The sequence below is a fragment of the Mus caroli genome, unplaced genomic scaffold, assembly GCF_978045245.1.
Source record: "Mus caroli unplaced genomic scaffold, Mus_caroli_1 scaffold_4, whole genome shotgun sequence".
NCBI classification, from domain to species: Eukaryota; Metazoa; Chordata; class Mammalia; order Rodentia; family Muridae; genus Mus; species Mus caroli.
In genome coordinates this window covers 83,753,933-83,770,982 of record NW_028227259.1, presented here as the reverse complement: position 1 = coordinate 83,770,982, position 17,050 = coordinate 83,753,933, and the positions used below count along the sequence as shown (strand labels likewise).

Below are 17,050 nucleotides of genomic sequence, written 5' to 3'. Positions count from 1 at the left end.
GAACTCTAAATGTTGTCAAAAGTTCACTTTCTGCTCTGGCTAAAGCTAAATGAATTTTGTGGGTGGCTGATCTGCGGGTAGAGGGAAAATGTCAAGCATTTGGATGGCAAAGCCCAAACTGCATGTAGCCTTTTCAGGAACAAACCAATTCATTCTTGCTATGTGAAAGAAGGTGATAGGGACAATATAGAAATTCTGAATCAGGATGTGGATTTAATTCATCCTGTATGTTAGAAAAAAAGGCGTTGGGTAGACCTGAGATAAGTACATCCTTCCTAGTGTGTCTGTTAGTGTTAGAACACAGCAGGGTGTGCTCGCAGAAGCCAGGTAAGCATGCAGTGTGAACTGCTTTCCCCCATTCACACTCAAGTCTTCTCTTCCACAGAAATATTTCTAAAGCTGCTTTCTATTGAACTCATTCCCTGGCATTCTGTTGCACCTAATTTCAAGAAAAAATATTGGCAGATAAATTAGCATTCTCTGATTTAACTCACATGTGTTGTGTTTGGCTATCTTTTAAATGAAAGCTTTCGTTTGTTGAGATACTTTGCTAAGTGGCTTACATAACCTTTTAGAAGCCTTTACAATTTCACCAAATTGAATGTGAAGAATCAACCATAAAACGGTGTGTTTTAAATGCAGATAAAAAAAAATTCAGCAGTGAGGGAAGGTAATTGAAAAAAAAGTGAATAAAAAAAGTTATTAGAAATTGCTTGGAAAGCCTTGGTCCATCAAAGACTGTGTGGAAGTGAAGTTTTGGGACGTCTCTTCTGCTTTCTAGCTGTAGGGCGAGTTCTTTGATAGTGTGATGACAGGATAGGTGGACTTCTAGGGTAAGAAACACAAATATCTGGGATATTTATACCATACCCAGATGGAAACTCAAGCCTTCATTTCCAACTCTTTATTACTAAATTACCATATATTGATAATAAAGCTTATTGCCAATTCAGTGTAGTTTATTCTTCATGATATTGAATAAAGGTAAATACAGTGTGATAAAATGTCATTTGTTGAAGTAGTAACCAAAGAACTATTCACTAACGTCTAAGAACAACGAGATATAATTTAACCAGAAGCATGGGTTTAGAAACCCGAGCCTCCTCCTTCATCTTGTACCTTGGTACGCTCACATGATCACATGCAGATCACCACCAAGTTCAGGAAAATCCAGCCGTTAACAGTTTTAGGCAACAAAGTCAACAGATACCTACTGGCTTGCTACAATTGCACTTTTAAAAGGCCATTTGAGATGATACTCGCTGGAATTAAATTTGTAGATAAACATTTTCTCCAATTACATATTGTTCTAGAACACCGAAGACAGAAGTAGGCTAAATCGAGAAATCTGATTTCTTTTCTCTTTTAAGCAGTTAAACTTTATTTCTCTATACTTGTTAGGAATTGAGTAAAAGTATGTAAGGTAAGCCCTGGTTAAATGGAAAAGACATCCAAAATATTCAAGGTAACTTTTGAAAGCTTCAAATAAGAAGTTTGGCTCTAAACCCGTTCCCAACCACTACCATTGTCCCAACCCGAACCTGGATCTCTTCCTTTACCCAAACACTAAAGCTAATGCTGACTTCAATCCTTACCGTACCCTGACCCTAACAACATGTGCTAGATAAATCCCAGAGACACCAAGAACCTGCATCAGACGGGAGGGTACTGGTACTCGAGATCTGGTTTACTATCATATTATCTCATGTTCAAACATCTCTCTCTCTCTCTCTCTCTCTCTCTCTCTGTGTGTGTGTGTGTGTGTGTGTGTGTTAGGTTCAAATACAGAGATCCACCTGTCTCCGCCTTCATCTGCTAGGATTAAAGTTGTGTGCCACCACCACCAAGCTTCAGTAACTATTTTTGAAAAGAGCTTATTAAATATGTAATACTATAGACTCCCCTCAAAAAGTGCCTATCCTCACAGAGACTTGAAGTTCCAGGGTATGTGACAGGTACTCAGAGACCCCCATCAAATAAGAGGAGAAGGAGAGGCAGGGTAGGAGATAGGGGAAGGACTGTGGGAGAGGGTGACTGGGAAGGGAGCAGAGAGCAGAAGGTAAAGTGAATAAGTAAAAAAATAAATTAAATTAAAAAACAATTGAAAAAAGCAAAACAGATTCTCCTCAATAATCTTTAAATTATTCTTATTTAATAATATTCTATTACCCACAAATAATGAATGTCTCTCTAAAACATGTTAAATATCACTACAGAAGTAATCTGGTCTTGAAATGTCCATTTTCTTGTAATATGCACTCTATTTTAAGGCAGTAAAAAAATCTATTATTCTGCCACCAGTTTCTCAGACCTTGTTTGAAAACTGTTCCTTGTTTTCAAGTTTCTACTAGAATACAAGCAGCATGTTATACAGGCATCAATAGCTATTTCTATCCAGTCTGTAGTCGATTTTCTAAAATCAAGACAGCATTACTATTACACAATATAGTAGATATCTGGATGAGCTAAATAAATAATAATAATGCTTTATTCTTTGAGATTAATAACATCCTTTGGTATTTAAAAGATGAAATATAAATATCAGTGGTTACTGTGCATGACAGACACAAAGTAACCTATATGAACATTTTCATCAGTATTCCTAAAGTATGTATGTTTGAAATCATCTTTTAGTTTTTAAAAATGTGCATTCAGTGGCTGGTACGATGGCTCAGGTGCTAAGAACACAGGATGTCCCTTCAGCGGATATGGCTTCTGTAACCAGTAAACACCTGGAAGCTAAAAACCATCTATAAATTCACTTCCAGAGGATCCAATGTCCTCTACCAGTCTGCATGAATATTGAGTATGTACAACACATATATGTGTGCAGACAAAACAGTTATACAAATAAACATTCAAACACAAATATTTTTAAATGCACAGTCATTTAAATATATCAATTTTTATCCAGGCTATGCTTCAAAATTAAGGGAGTACTACTTATAGAAATAAATTACTGATGTTTAAAATCCTGTTAAAAGTTTAAAATTACAATTCTCAGTAAAACACCTGAAAAACAATTGTGGTCTGTGAGTTCATATTTTCCACATATATAAATAATATATAATTTATGTCCAGTGCTTTGAATATTAAATTTGGAAACGCATTATAGAAATTAGTGATCCTATAAGATTCAGTTGTTTTGAATGCACTGTAGGCTGCTCCTCGTCAACGCTACATTTGGCTTTCATTAATCACATTTTTCAAGCCTTTTAAAATGTGCTTATCAATCTCCACAGAATAAATACAAACACAAACTTTTTGTATGCGGTGACATAAGATAATCATAGAATTGCAACATCATATTTTTTTAGAGCAAGAAGATCCTTTATGGATAATCCAATGCTGCCCTCACTAATTGGACAAATGAGAATACTACAATCCAGAGAGATCATATGATGCACCCTGGGTCTCTTAGCAAAATAACCACAGACAGACACATGGTGAAGACAATTGAGACTTGGGTCCTTCCCAGCAGTACCACGTTTGTAAGTTGGGCATAATTCACTTCCCAGGATACATAAAGAGATAAGATATTTACCAGATCAGTAAAGGATAAAACCTGTTATATAAACACAGTTTTATAATGTCTTTGTGTTACCTTGGTTCCTACTGAGAATATCCATCTAGTACTTGCTTAGATTCTATATTTATTCTTCTCATCACATAATGGTCAAATCACCAAATGTCCAAATAAAGAATAATAAAAGCAGTAAGGGAAAAAGTTCAAGTAACATATAAAGGCAGGCCTGTCAGAATTACACCAGACTTCTCACCAGAGACTATGAAAGCTAGAAGATCACAGGCAGATGTCATACAGATACTAAGAGAACACAAATGCCAGCCCAGGCTACTATATCCAGCAAAACTCTTAATTACCATAGATGAAGAAACCAAGATATTCCATGACAAAACTGAATTTACACAATATCTTCCCACAAATCCAACCATATAAGGGATATTAGATGGAAAACTTCAACAAAAAGAGGAAACTACACCCTAGCAAAAGCAAGAAAGTAATCTTCTTTCAACAAACCTAAGAGACGATAGCCACACAAACATAATTCCACCAAGAAATATAACAAGAAAAATAACAAGAAGCAATAATCACTATTACTTAATATCTCTTAACATCAAGAGACTCAATTCCCCAATCAAAAGAAATAGAATAAAAGACTGGATATGTAAACAGGACCCAGCATATTGCTCCATACAGAATATACACCTCAGTGTCAAAGACAGACACATCTTCCGAGTAAGGGTCTGGAAAACAATTTTCCAAGCAAATGGTCCCAAGAAACAAGCTGGAGTAGCCATTCTAATGTTGAATAAAATCAGCTTTCAACAAAAGTTCAAAAAAGATAAGAAAGGACACTTCATACTCATCAAAGGAAAAATCTACCAAGAAGAATTCTAAATTCCAAACATCTTTGTTCCAAATGCCAGGATACCCACATTCATAAAAGAAACATTACTAAAGCTCAAAGCACACATTGCACCAAACACAATAAAAGTGGACAGATAATGGAAATAGAAACTAAACAGAGACACAGTAAAACTAACAGAAGTGAAGGGTTTTAACAGATCTCTATAAAACTTTCATCCTAAAACAAGAGAATATACCTTCTTCTCAGCACCTCTTGGTACCTTCTCCAAAATTGACCATATAATCAGGCACAAAACTGTTCTCAACTGATACATGTAGATTTAAATAATCCCACATGTCCTATCAGATCACCATGGACTAAGGTTGGTCTTCAATAACAACAAAAACAACAGAAAGCCTACATACAGATGGAAGCTGAACAATGCCCTACTCAGTGATAACATGGTCAAAGATGAAATAAAGAAAGAAATTAAAGACTTTTTAGAATTTAATGAAAATTAAGGCACAGCATACCCAAACTTAAGGGACACAGTGAAACAAGTGTTAAGAGGAAAACTCATAGCTCTGAGTGCCTCAAAAAATAAACTGGAGAGAGCATCTACTAGCAGCTTAACATTCATTCTTCTAAAGATTAATATTTTTAATCTGTGGGGTTTTTTGTATTATAAACACTATTGTATTATAAATCTATTATCAACACTGTAAAAATATTTTCTTTCAGGCCTTTCTATGTAAACAGCACAAGACATGAGAAGTCACATTAATTAAGCAAATGAATGTAGCATGCAGCCTAGAAAACTCCTAAGTTGTTGTTATTGTGTGTGGCTATCCTGTCATCATATCCTGTAGCAATAAGACAAACTCAGAAAAAAGAATGGAAAATGTTACAGAAAAAAAAAAAGCCCAGAAAAATTTACTCAATGATGTAATTTTCCCAAATACATTCAGAGAACAATAAAACATTCAGGCCATGCAAGAATTAAGCCAGTGTTAAGAATTGCTGAAACCCAGAGTTTTAAATGCATAGCTTTTACACTACCAATTTTTACAACAATAACCATTTAAATAGAAATAATTAAAAATCTTCATCAAAATAAAGCACAAACAAAATAACTTCATACATCTCTTAACTATTCAACCCAGCAATTCTTCTTAGGTATTTACCTTAGAGAGCTCTTGAAAATTCATGCACACAATCACATGCACAGATGCACACATGCACACATGCACAGTTCATAATTGTTTACAAAGCTTCACTTTTATCACTTCCAAATTGGAAAGCCCAAGTGTTTGTAATTGATGAATAAATGAACTATGATACACAGAGTACTCAGCAATAAAATTGGAATGAATTAATGATGCAGTCAACAAGAACAATTCTCAAAGGCATTATGCTGCATGAACACAGTTGGGCTCAAAATGAAACATATTGTATGGTTTGTTTGTACATCATTCTGAAATTTTTAAAGGAAGAATAGATAATGACCTATGATATATAGGGGTAAGGGGAATGACTACACAGGTGATTGTTACTTGAAAGAAACAGGAAGCCAATTTTAGGTGATAAAATTGGTTGGTGTCCTGATTTGGCAATCATGACTTCCCCACAGGAAATGAAATTCATGTCATTTTACAAACAAAAACACTAATGAGTTTAAGGTGGAGATAGATAAATATCAGTTACAGTTCAAAAATACATGTTTGTTAAAATTCCTCAAATGTCTAAAGTGTTTGATTCCAAGCTACATAATGGACAAGAATTTCAAATGTATGTACTCTATCATGATCAATAAGAAATGCTCCCCGCAGCAAGACCCTGTTTCCCCATAATTTAATCCAGGACTGTGGTACAGTTTAGAAATACAAGGCTGCATGTTGTATAGTTTAAGGCATGCATGGGCTATTGAATATACTCAAAGCCAGCTAAGGCAACATTGGAAGTCTATTCTCAAAAATTATATATTAAAAAGTTAATACAAAGATAATCCAGGTTATAATTCAGTGGTGGAGGGCTTTGGTAGCATCCACAAATATCTATGTTCAACACTCAGAACTTCAATAAATAAATCAATACATTTTACATGGATATATACATATATACACAACAAAGTTAAACAACATTTAGACATTTTATAACAGCTTTTGATATCAAAGATTATACAAATAAAGCTATGTGCAGCAAAGACACTGATTTAAGGGTGCTTGGTAAATGCATATGATTTCATTGGTTTTTTTTCCTTGTTTCTTTACAATAATAGTAAAAACCAGGTTGCTTATGTATTTAATTTTTGTTTGTTTGAGTTACTAAGTGATTTTTGTTGTCTGCCAATACTGCCTCTCCTGATCACTGTTTCGCGGTCATAAACGGGCTGACAGTTTCAGCTGTCTTCTACTGACGGGCAGCTATCTATCCGATGTCAGACTTCTCTTTATGCAGATTTCCAAAGGCTGCTATGTATGCATGTGAATTCTGAAAGGCACTAACTATGTGGCTGACAGCCTGTGACAGCCACTAAGCATGGAATAAGTAGAGGCGAGAGTATGAATTATCCATGAGGTTTCACTCTGCCCCTGGCCAGCTTCACGATCCTGCACTTTCTGTGTGGCCTCGAAATTAATTAGAAACGTAATTTCCAGGCAAATCAAATTTGTTTTAATTTTCTATAAACAAAAAAGTAAAAGTAAGAAGTATTAAATGACTTAACGTCTAATGCCTAAATATATGTAGAAATTTTCACCTAATTTCACCTAAATTTTTCACCTAAAAATTAAAATTAACAGTCTGAATGTTATTCCCATAAAACAGTACATCACTTTTTTTATACATCATATATATGATGTATAAATTAAATGGATCTCATGTGAATATATTTTATTTTATAACATAAATATTATATAATAAAGTATATAATTACATGAAAAAACTATGTATGTATAGTATAGATATAAATAATTTCTTTATAATCATACACATATATATTTGTATTTAAAGAAATGTTAATTCTGTGATCTACCACAAACACCGTTGACAGTTTTCAACCTGATAGCTATTCCTGACTTCAGCTCTGCTCTCATCTTTCAAATACAGTAATGAAGATTCGTCAACTTCTCTTTGCAAGTGTGCTCAAAGGTGTAACCACCACTCAATCCTAGCTGTGGTCTCAAAATGGATTTTCATTTGACAGCAACTGCGTTCTTGCAAGAATAACACAATCTATTTGCTTAGACTCACACTGTCATCTGTGATATTCCTAGTTAGGTATACTATGAGTCCATGAGTGAGGACAGTGACAGAGTTTGGCATGTCAGAAATACAGTATCAATGCTTGAGACTCAAGAGGAGAGATACCCTGGAAAAGGCCACAATAATGCCTTTTTAAAAATGTGTTTAACCATACAACACCAAACTGAAGTTTCGTTATAAAAGATAGAGAAAAACAAATAAGCACGTCATAAATAGTAAATTTCTTACATATAAACTTATTGTGTGTGTGTCCTTTGTGTGAGTGTGATGAATGCACACATGCATGTGCAGGTATGTGTTAACATTAGTGTAGAGACCCACACTAGGCATTAGGTACCTTTTTCAACTATCATATTCACAGTTTAGTGACAAGCAGGTGAAGTTCGTCTCTTTGCCTGGGCTTGCTGTAAAGGGATCTTCTCAGGATCTGTCTATCTCTAGTTCTGCAGCTATGGGTTGTAAGTATGCAGTCATGCAAGTTCTTCTGCTTGCCTGGCAAGACAGGCGCTGTACTAAATGAGGCATGTCTCTGGGCCCTACTGGAGCTAATTTAAAGAGGCCAGGGTCTATATCTGTGATAGATGCAGACACTTACAGCCAACTCTTGGACTGAGGTAGGTGACCCCCATGGAAGAGTTTTGGGAAGGACTGAAGAAGCTGAAGAGGATTGCAACCCCATAAGAAGAAGAACGGTATCAACTAACCCAGATCTCTCAGAACTCACAGAGACTAAGCCACTAACCAAAGAGCATACATGGGCTGGTCAGTGACTCCCGGGAAACATGTAGCAGAGGACTGCCTAGTCTGGCCTCAGTGGAGAGGAAGAGAAGGGGGATGCTGGTAGGGTGAGGAGAGGGTGGGGTGGGGGTGGGGGTGGGGGATGGGGGTAGTTGAATGAGGGAGCTCCCTCTCAGAGTCAAAGTGGTGGGGAATGGGGTAAAGAACTGTGGGAGGGTGTACTGGAAAGGGGGGGAACAATTGGAATGTAAATAAATAAAATAATTTAATAAATAAATAAAAACATTTTTTAACAAAGAAAAAAAGAAGAAGAAGCAAGAAAAAAATCTGGGCTCCCACATGCTGTTAAATATTCTGAATTAAAAGAGCAGAGGCGGAGCCACAGAGGATTCTCAGGTAGGTACTTTCGATTTTAATCAGTACTGTGTAGAAGAGTCCAGCATGAGAAAAGGAGTTCTAGGTAAGGAGTCAAGGGTATCCGAGAAGAGTGGGTATGAGAGAAGCAAAGGCAGAAGTTGGTGGAGGAGGATTCAGAGCAAGGCGAAGCCAAGCCAGCTGGAGAGCCCAGGAGACTGAGATGGAGTTGTGAGTTATGGCAAAGTTGGTAAAGATGGGTCAAAGGAATACATCTCACAGTGTCTCCTTTCTACGAAGCAAGGGCTGAGACTGTACACAAGGCAGTGGCCAAGGGGGTGATTAGGAGTCTGGGAGAACCTGCTGATGGATATACCACATGTATATATAATCATTGTAGCATTGCATAACAAAGCTATGCCTAGGCACTGGAGGGGTGGAGTCAACAACTGAACTTTTGTCAGGATGGTATTTCTTAACTCCCATTATTATTTTGAAAACATCAGTTTGATGTTGTATGGTTAAACACATCTCAAAGAAGGCATTTATTGTGGCCTTCTCCAGGGTATCTCTCCTCTTGAGCATTGTTCTTGTGTTTCAGACATGCTGAGCTATATATAATGGTGTGTGGTTGAAATCTTTATTAACCTCTTAACACAAGACAAATAAGAAGCTTAGTCATGATAATAATATGTGAGAGGCCATGTGTCAAGTCTGTTGCCAAACCAGGAGCAGGTCTCCCTCCTTCTCACAGGTGTATGATGTCTAATATTCAAATAGAGTCTACAGGTGCCCAGGACTGAGAATTACAAAAAGGTGGGCTACAAAAGGAGCGCCTGGGGGTCTGGTGTGGTAAATGTCTCTTGATTTGATGGAGCTTTTATGGTTTTCGGTGCTTGTCAGAGCAAACTGTATACTTCGAAAGTCAGTTTAGTACACATTACACACATATGTATTTAAAAACGCAAATAAAGACTGACAGAACAGGTTAGAACTACTAACACTCGACACACTTGACAACAGGGAGATTGTTTTTCTTATAATTCATACTTTGTTCTTTAGTTTGTAGTCTGTCTCTGATGGAAACAACTCTGTTCATATTGTTGTCTAACTCTTGAGAAACTGTCTCACAGAGTAACTCTGGCTTGCCTGGAAATAGCTCAATGAACTTCCTGCCTAACCTTAAATTCTTGGCTGTAAAGCATACATCACCATCCTCAGGCCTGTACAACATCAGATGAGAGTGTTCATGCAATACTTGGTTTAACTTTTTTAAAGGAATTATTCAACAAGTCTCATTTTTGTAAAATTAGTTTACTTCAATGTATCAAGGAATTGATGCCTCTTAATAGATGGATGTCTACAGCATTTAGATACTAAGATAAAAATATGAGCAATCATGAGTGACATATCATATCTCCTCTCAAAAAAGGGGGATAATGTTATTTGCATAAGCTCACAATATGGAGAGGAAAAAAAAAGCCAAAAAAAGTTAAGAGAGAACATTTAAAACACTGATATCAACTAAAAATTGTCATCTACAAAGGCATTTGCAATGTTACCATAATCTTTTTTTTTTTTTTTGTATGGAAAAATAATTTTATTTATTTTTTTTATAAATTATTTTATTTTATTATTATTTTTTTAATATTTTTATTACATATTTTCCTCAATTACGTTTCCAATGCTATCCCAAAAGTCCCCCATAGCGCCCCCCACTTCCCTACCCACCCATTCCCATTCTTTTGGCCCTGGCATTCCCCTATATTTGGGCATATAAAGTTTGCAAGTCCAATGGGCCTCTCTTTCCATTGATGGCTGACTAGGCCATCTTTTGATACATATGCAGCTAGAGACAAGAGCTCCGGGGTTCTAGTTAGTACATCATGTTGTTCCAACAATAGGGTTGCAGATCCCTTTAGCTCCTTGGGTACTTTCTCTAGCTTCTCCATTGGGAGCCCTGTGATACATCCAATAGCTGACTGTGAACATCCACTCCTGTGTTTGCTAGGCCCCAGCATCGTCTCACAAGAGACAGCTATATTTGGGTCCTTTCAGCAAAATCTTGCTAGTGTATGCAATACCATAATCTTAAGTGACATAGTGTTTGCTTAAGGATAAATACAGTGTCTTGGAAAATATGTTTAGGGTAATTTATAATGAATACTATTTTAATGATTCAAACAAAATAAATATTAATCAAATGTAAAGAATAATATGAAAACCAGAAGCCTTGATTACTTTTACTGCATATTTAAAATTACTTTTTTTTTAAAACAAATTTGCAGTTACTTTACAAAATTATTTTGAATAGCTCTAAGAAGACAACAGAAGCCTGATAGTTTTGTACAGGGCTGAAATCCAGAGCCCTGGAGACTATGGAAGAAGGATCTGGAGTTAGGCTACTGAATCATACATTATCCCCCAAACAAAACAACAACAACAAGAAAAGGAAAAAAGACAAAGAAATCCTAGTTGTTACCACTGATTATGAATAAAAAGACATATACTATATCTCATGATTTCCTTGATAAATTATGTCCTATCCTAATTTTATACTCTGAAATTTTTCATATTGAACAAAATAAATACATTTGTAGTAAATAGGTCAGTTTGAAAACAATTTGCTTTATCTATTAAAACCTTTATGGTATGAAATGAGTATATTTTTATCAGTTTTGGATGTAAAATTGAGAGCAAATGAAATGAATTATACAAGAATGACATCGATGCATTGCCTTGGTGTTGATGTACCAATGGAAACAAAAATCTTGGCATATTGATTTCATATATTTAATAGAGTATTATAGCCATTAATGCCTTTCCAGAGCAGCAGCTGCAAAACTACATCCTTTTTCCAAATTCTCTTTATGTAGTTATCATATATTTCTTCACAATAGCAAATATGGTCACCTACATTATTTATTGTTCAGAAAATATGAGAACTTATTTTTCATAAATATATAAAAAGTGAAAATACCATTTCAAAATATGTAAAAAAATTTAAACAGGCATTACATTGTCAATTTGATTAAATCTCATAAAACATGTACTAAGTTGGCTTCACACATTGTAAATTCATTTTTAAATTTTCAGCATACATAATAATCTATTAATTACCTTAATTTGTTCTGTGACTGCTAAAAATCCATAGCTTTGTCTTCTGCCTTTCTGAATTAATCATTTCTGCGAAAATAAGATAAAAGATAAAATTAGATGACAAAAGTATTTCCTTTTAGGATCTCAATAACAGAACTAATAAAAGTTTATTACTACTCAAGAAATCTATTTCCCCACCACATTTAAAACTGTCACAGCAGAATGAGAAGAAAGCCTGAAAGATACATGATGCAACACTAGTAAGTCTGTTTAGTAGGAATGTACGTGAAATATTTAAGTATATAATATAAATATTTATCTTCTTGAAAGGCCACAAAAGACTTCAAAATCATATATATGGAGTTAGCTTGATCTTGAATAATATTTTACTAAGTATCACATTGTAATAAATGCAGAATGTATTTGAATATATTGAACTATATGTGTGTTTGAGAAAGAGATAGGGATATGAAGACCAAATAATAAAAATAATTATGAAGATCTAAATAAAACCAAATATAAAAATTAAATATATCAAAATAAATTTATTTTAATGATTTTCAGGATATTGTGCTTATTTTCTTAAACTTGTCACAATTCTATTTTTAAATCACCAACTGATTGCCAAAAATATTTAAAGAATGTTTTCCTTTAAAATATTTTATTTGGAAACTTTATATATCCTTGCAGTTCTGTAACTACAACAATTTTATACTTTCCATATTTGTATATTTCAGAATTTACACAATTAACACACCTAATAATTATTCTGAAATTTATATTTTATATATAGTTGCAATAGGAGTGTTTTTGTTTCTCCTAAAGTACAAAAATCCATACCCAAAATAATAACAAAAAATTATCTATCTACCATCTTGTTCAGAAATGTATATAGAATTAAATATGGAAAATAAATCAATACCATGGAATTAAACTCAGTTCTCTTTCATACAAATCACAATTGATTGAAATTAAACCAAGTATATATTAGTAGAAATTATCCTCTAATGTAAATGTTTGATTTGAGTTGGTGATTTTAAATTATGAACAAAGCAGGACTTGTTATATTTTAATAAATGTTCAATAGTATTTGAATACTTAGTTAAATTTTGTCAAGATCAAGCCAACTCCACATTTGAGTCTCATGTTTGACTACTCAATCAAACATCTCTTTATAATTAGTTGCTCAAAATACCCTGAATAATCTTCCTTCAACCAATCCTAGCATTCTCTGAGTAAGCAAAGACTTCATAGATTACTGTCCCCCTTGATTTTAAAAAAAATGTATATTTGTCTTTCTGAAGATGTTTTGCATAACTGGAAAATCATGAATCCCAGCACAGGCCTGCTCATAGATAACTCCCTTCAGGTATCTTGCATCATCATAGAACTATATTTTGATACTCAGAGACAGCTAATGGTCAACCTTCACTTCCCCTCAAATGTTGCTAGTCCAATATTGCTTATGTTCCTGTGTCAACGAAATCCTCTACAGCAAAGAACACTTGATACTCTTTGAGTGTATCACCTCTCCCTAGTGCAACAAGCAACTAAGCTAGCCTCCAAAATGCTGACTGGGCAAACAAAATGTTAACATTTTCTTAAGTCAAAACTAAGACATTGTAAACAGGAAACCATTCACATTAGCCTCACAGTAACTGAGGCAGTGATGTAGAGCCAATCACTATGTATATCCTTGTATGTGTCTGCAAACCCTGGGTCTTTCTGGTTTTGTTAGTTGATTTGTCTGTTCTTTCTTTTCCTCCATAAGCAGAGATAGTCTCTAGCCTACAGTGGGGAATATTTTCATCACTGTGAGAATCACTCTTGAGAAACACTTGACTTCATGTAGTGAACATAGGACAAAGATCAGCTTCCTAAAGCCACTAAGCATCACAACTAAAAGGACAAATAGACAGGAGAGCATAGGAATGAAAAGGGGGAAGCAAAGGGAAGATAAACAAAATAAACTGAGGAGCAGAGACAGGGGCCGTATCAACAGACATCTATCTACTATGAGATATTACAGATAAACTTAATTTCTATTCAATAAATTTATTCTAAAAAACATTCAAAAACAGCAATTGTGAATATTTTGAGTATATGATTTCATTGAAAGCAAGCACTCAAAAATCTAATTAAGATGTTTTAGTTCAATTAATGCATCTGTTGATATCTTCATCACCTTAGAGCTGTACATGGTTCAAAAATAGCATAAAAGCAATACTCTAGACATCACTGCAATTTATCAGAAGACATGAGAAAGAGATGGAAATACTTTGGTTCTAAAACCTTGATTTGTGTTAGCTAAGGATAAAAATAATCCATGCTTTGAACAAGCATTATAATTAATCATGTATAAAAGACAACTAAAATAGATATTGATGAAGAGTAATGAATTGCCAATTTATAAAATCTGTAATAGATGATAAATACGGCTCATATTTTACAGTTCTGACAGAGCAAAATTAAAAAGACAAACTGTAACCATTCATCACATATTTCCTGCTTCAGTCGTGGCTCAAGGTAGCATAGATGCAGAAGAAACTGAAGAGATTGAAAGAATACTCACAGAATTTATCCACATTCCATCTAGGAAGCAAACCGAGACACAGACACACAAGAAGAAGACACACCTCTATGGAGATGTACATTTTATATACTTATAAACTACACACTGCCTATTTTCTATAGGACATGCACACATTTTATACTTAGCTAAAATCCCCACTGTGTGACAAACACTTCACATTGTCCTTTAAACTTTTTAAATAGTCATCTGATATTTGTCTGGATACTTTTATCTTTCAATATAAAGGGAAGGTTGAGTAATAAATTGAGAACTGTATTCCATGTTAGTTCTGATTCTATAATTCAAGCTTCTCAAATGGTATCGTATTATCCCTAACCATCTTTGTTGAGATATTTAAATTGAAGGGAAAAATGAGCTCCCAGAGACCGATTATTCAGAAGATAATCTCAGAAATTCATGACACTTGTTGCTCTTAGAGGTAGCTTTACAATTTGATAGCTAAACAATATGTCCCCCAAATAACCCAGTACCAATTTGTATGAGATTAAAATGGAACAAGAAAGTTATGGTTTTTCTTAACTCACATGTACACAATCCAAAATTGTATAATATGACCTGTTGTAGTCCATAATGGTCCATAAGGCCATGAAAAAGTGACAGGATTGTGCACCCCAGACAATTCTGTATACAGTTAAGAGAGGCTTTGGGGCTGGATATGTTGGGATTTGAACCTGGGGCTCCTGGGATTTAAGCACATATTGTAGACTGAGCTAGTCTTCCAGCCTATACTCTTGTCCTTAATCTGTTCACTAAAATAAAATAAATAAAATAAAAATAGTACATATGAAATAAACCTTTTCACAAGGTGATTTTTTTATCCTAAAAGCTAGTCCTCAAATCATATCCAAAAAGTTAGTGCCTAAAGCTTTACTTCTCCAATGAGGGATTCTTCTCAGTAGTCTACAAGTGTACCATATTGCTTAGCACAGAAATTAGGTTTCAAACCTCTCTAGATAAAGAATACACATATTTTCTTCAATGAAAAACATAATTAAAAATAAAAAGAAAACAGGAACAAAATCTAACCAAATAACTTCCCATATCACCATGCTTGGGTATCTGGGCCATTCTTCAGTAAAGATTCTGCTAGGCAGAGAAGTCTGTGAATGCAATTCTTTATATGCTGCCTTACAGGGTTCAGGAAATCATGATCCATATTGTGCAAGTGCATAGAAGGAGAAACTTGAGAATGGCTGAGTAAGTATGGTGGGAAATATTATCTCCAATATCAATGCTGAAAATATTCAAAGTTTCCATAACAAGTGTTTCAAGTCGAGAGAAATTATCAAGTCCTCTAACAGCTAAGAAACTGAAAATACAAGATAAAGTGTTGAGATTTTGTTCAACTGGATCCTGTAGCAGTTTGCCTATGAACTGGTCAAGCCCTGTTAGAGCCCTCACTGGACTTAACATTAGACCATTAGACCATAAACCAAATCTTAGTAAGGATAGAAGGACTGAAGTCATAAAAGTATGTTATCTAAATGAAACAATCAAATGAGTAAGGAAAATTAGTAAACCCCAAACATTTATCAATTGCAAACAATAACTAGGAATATTTTAAGTTGAACAAAATCAAACATGGCATATCAAAATTTGTAGGAGACAGTAAAAGTAGTGTTTAGCGGTAAACTTACACCTTAAAATTGCTACATTAGAAAATGAGAATGAAGCCGGGCGTGGTGGTGCACGCCTTTAATCCCAGCACTCGGGAGGCAGAGGCAGGCGGATTTCTGAGTTCAAGGCCAGCCTGGTCTATAAAGTGAGTTCCAGGACAGCCAGAACTACACAGAGAAACCCTGTCTCGAAAAACCAAATTAGAAAAAAAAATGAGAATGACATACGATCAATTAGTACAGCTTCCACATTAAACAAATAGAAGATGCAGCAAAATGTACAGCTCAAATGCAAGTAACACTAACGAAAAGCATGCATGCGGTTTTTCAAAGACAAATGATAAAATGATTACTAAGTTTTTATAATCCTGTAAGTTAATTATAAAATTTCACTAATTGCTTAATGCCACAAAACTATACATATTCTCCATTATGTCCAATATTAACAATAACAATTCAATATACCCACAAGTTTCCCCTCCACTGATAAATACAACTAATTCTGAAAGAGCTAATAGACATATACAGGGCATAACACATTTAAAAGGCATGGATAACTCAAGCCTTATCGAGAAGAGAAAGGATTACACATATCCATATATGAATTAACTTATTAGCTAACATATTTACTTGTCCAACTGTGAAGTTTATAATAGGGACAGTCATCTTCTCTACCTGAACTTGTATATAGGGTGATTTACTACATAACTTCATTTTTTTTTCTTTTTCTTCCTTTTTAAATTGGATATTTTCTTTATTTACATTTCAAATGTTATCCCCTTTGGCGGTTTCCCTCCCTCCTGGAAACACCCTATCCCATCCTTCCTCCCCCTGCTTCTATGGGGGTGTTCCTTTACCCACCCACTCCCACCTCCCCTCCCTTGATTGCTGTACTGGGGACCAAGGACCTCTTCTCCCATTGATGCCTGACTAGGCTATCCTCTGTTGCATATGCAGGTGGAGCCATGAGTGCTCCTTGGTTGATGGCTAAGTACCTGAGAGCATTGGGGCCTCTG

The 17,050-nt window shown here is 34.9% G+C and overlaps 1 protein-coding gene across 31 annotated transcripts in view; it reads right to left on the bottom strand.

The window, feature by feature from the left end:
- Adgrl3 (adhesion G protein-coupled receptor L3) overlaps positions 1-17,050 on the bottom strand; it is a 778,447-nt gene that overhangs the window by 588,550 nt on the left and 172,847 nt on the right. For all 31 annotated transcript variants that reach the window (XM_085836782.1, XM_085836789.1, XM_085836791.1 and 28 more), the window contains one exon: positions 11,847-11,912. The gene's annotated coding sequence lies outside the window, so the exon portion shown is untranslated. The remainder of the gene's footprint in view (positions 1-11,846; positions 11,913-17,050) is intronic.